The sequence below is a fragment of the Lutzomyia longipalpis genome, chromosome 3, assembly GCF_024334085.1.
Source record: "Lutzomyia longipalpis isolate SR_M1_2022 chromosome 3, ASM2433408v1".
Taxonomy (NCBI): Eukaryota; Metazoa; Arthropoda; class Insecta; order Diptera; family Psychodidae; genus Lutzomyia; species Lutzomyia longipalpis.
In genome coordinates this window covers 8,537,748-8,540,713 of record NC_074709.1, presented here as the reverse complement: position 1 = coordinate 8,540,713, position 2,966 = coordinate 8,537,748, and the positions used below count along the sequence as shown (strand labels likewise).

The 2,966-nt window shown below is 29.6% G+C and overlaps 1 long non-coding RNA gene across 1 annotated transcript; it reads right to left on the bottom strand.

Annotated features, from left to right (window-relative positions):
- Nucleotides 1–905: 905 nt before the first annotated feature.
- On the bottom strand, nt 906–2,725 carry LOC129792037 (uncharacterized). The gene is made up of 2 exons (XR_008750768.1): nt 2,627–2,725; nt 906–989 (listed from the first exon to the last, which is right to left on the bottom strand). It is a non-coding gene; the product is annotated as an uncharacterized LOC129792037 (long non-coding RNA).
- Nucleotides 2,726–2,966: the final 241 nt, after the last annotated feature.

The following is a 2,966-nucleotide window of genomic DNA, read 5'->3' as shown; positions in this document are numbered from 1 at the left end:
TGATTCGTTTTTTCAACAGTCATTTGGCTTCATTTTTTTTAGCTTTTATATTTTTATTTATATAGAGAAGTCATTAAAATGTAACATACGTTGTCAGATTGTCGTTAGGAAGGCGTAATCTCATTTGTAATCATGTTTAATAAAATAAATTAAAAGGAGCCGCGGGTGCGGGGGAATTCTCATTAAAATGTTCTCTCTTCATTTCATACAGCGTTTGGTAAATATATTTTTCTCTTATTTTTAAAACTAAATGATTTTTTCTTTAATTTTGTAATGCTTGAATTTTAAATTTCAAATATCGAAAAATTGAAAAGCTTTTTCTTATTCTCAGAAATTTAATTTTCGTGAAATTTTATTCATCTAATAAAATTCAATAAACTCTGTTTTATTTTTTTCTTAACGTCCTTCGCCGACTTCTGAAGAAGCAAATATTTCAAAAATAAAAAAAAAACAGCATAAAATTCAAAATAAATTAAAAACCTTAATTTGCGTTCTGAATTTTATCTCATTTTCAACTTTTTCAGCATGAAATATTAATTATGCTGAACTGTATTAAGTTTTCATTAAAAAATATACAACAAAAAGAAAAAACAATTTTCCTATATAGGAGACAACATCACCCTACATTATATATAGGAAAATTGTGGCATTTAATTTGAAGTTAAGACGCAGAACGACATCCCCGCATACAATATAAAAGAACATTGCCACGTTTATTGAATGGAACGCCTTTTGATGGCTTTTCTTGTATCTCCTTTGTACTTCGTCTGAGATTTGCCACACTTTGAAAGTTATTTACACACAGAAAAAAAATGACAAGAAGTGGCAGTCAAATCGTCAATTTTTGCGAGTGGGCCACTCGCATGGCCAAAATACGAATATTTCACTCGCACTCATTCGCACTATTTCTCGAAAATTTTCACATTTATTGGACCGAAATTAAACATTGAATTCTATAAATACTGATTTGCTCAAACACTTACACCAATCTAAAAGCAATATTTCTTCCATAAATAGCATTATTTGCCCAAAATAGATTTAAAAAAATGCAATATAATTGATAAAATTGACGAGAAGAAAAGCAAATGTTTTAGCAGAAAAAATCATTTGAAAGGTTTCTTTCACAAACACTAGCGCCGCGCGGAAATTGTGCGGAATCACCAATTTTACACATGATTTTTATTTTGTTAATTTTTTATCTGGAAAAACTATTAAAGCACCAAAAATCATTATCTGATCTCTTGTAAAGGTCCACAAGAACAAAATTTCTTCTCAAAAACATAAATTTTCGCATATTTTATAAAGGATGTCATAACCGTCACAACCATAGAAAAAATAATTTCTGCAAAAGGATTTCGTGACGACATATCGTAGTATAATCCATACTTTTTGTTTTTTTCGTCATTGAATAATTTCATAACGACTTTTAAAGTTTGAAGTATTTTTTTAATTAAAAAAAAACAAAAAATAATTAATAGACCCTTAAATTAGGCTATGTTACATGTGTTACAAAATCTTACGTCGCAGGGTTACTTAAAGATAACTCGAGCTACATTAGAAAGAATTTAAAAAAAAAAAATATCGTAAAAAACTTATTTAACTTAATGTTTCATAAGGCATTAACCTAACTTTATAAAATAAAATTTAAGTCAATCGGACGAACAATCCTATTCCGAAATATCCGATCATAAATAATAAAGCGTATTATAAGCCTAATGGTAAAATATGAAGATGGTTACGTTAAAAATTTTTAAGCAATTAAAAAAATGACCGCCATTTTATCAGAACCCCTTCCCAACAAATGTAATGTAAAATAAATATTTTATTTTACAACCACGCTTTTTGGATGATGTTTCTCATATTTCCCATAACCATAAACTTGTTTTCCATGAGAATATTAATTTTTTTTATTTTAATTATTAATTTATTTGTTTCAATTTGGGAAAATATATATCTTATTAAACGTTATATATAGCCCTATTTGTAGAATCAAAGATATGAATTAAAAAAGTCAATAATAGTTTGGTATCCAAGATGGCGGTCGAAAGAATTTGAGGGCGAAATTCCGATTATTTTTTCCCCGACTATTCTCTGAAAGTAACAATCCTAAGACCTAAGCTCAATTTTCTGAAAGAACGTTTTATAATCCCTTCAAAAGTAGCTGGAATTATCTTAAAATAGAACTTTTGCCACGTAAGATTTCGTAAAACAGCTTAATTTAATTTTCTATAAATAAATTTTGAGTTTTTCTTTTAGTTATAAAAACTTTGTAAATGATTAAATATATTAAGAATTTATTCAATAATGAAAAGCGGAAAAGGTATGGATTATCCTATGACATGTCGTCACGAAATCTTTTTTCAGAAATTAATCATTCGAGGGTGTAACATCCCATATGAAATGACGCAATATTTTATATGTAAATCATACGTGTGAGAAAATGCTTTTATGTTGCAGGAAAACCAGAAAAAAACGTTTTCTGGACTTAATGTCTCATAACACGTCTCCAAAAATCGTATGCCAGTGTTCTTTAGATCAGACATTACGGTAACGGACAAATTTAAAATAAACAAGGAATTTGTCAAAAAAAAACCTTTCAAATGTTAGTGAGAAAGAAACTATATACCATAGATTCGTAAAAGTAATGTGCGAGTCTACCTAAGACTCGCCAATTGAAACTGCGAACCATTTCACTCGCATACACAAAATGCGAAAAATTTTTCTGTGTGTAGGAAGAGAAGGGTGGTCTCATTGTCCGCCCAACAAGACACCAACAATGGAGGACGTCACGGAACCCTCGGCGAGTGTTACAAAATCTTTTTGATTTCTCTTGCGTAAAGACAATTACGCGATAGCAAAATGTCAATGGTTTTCGAGGACTTAATATTGGGGCAATTATGTTCAGCATGTCCCACATAAACGACAAAATATTTCGTTGTATGTTAATTGCACGTGGGTAGGGGGGA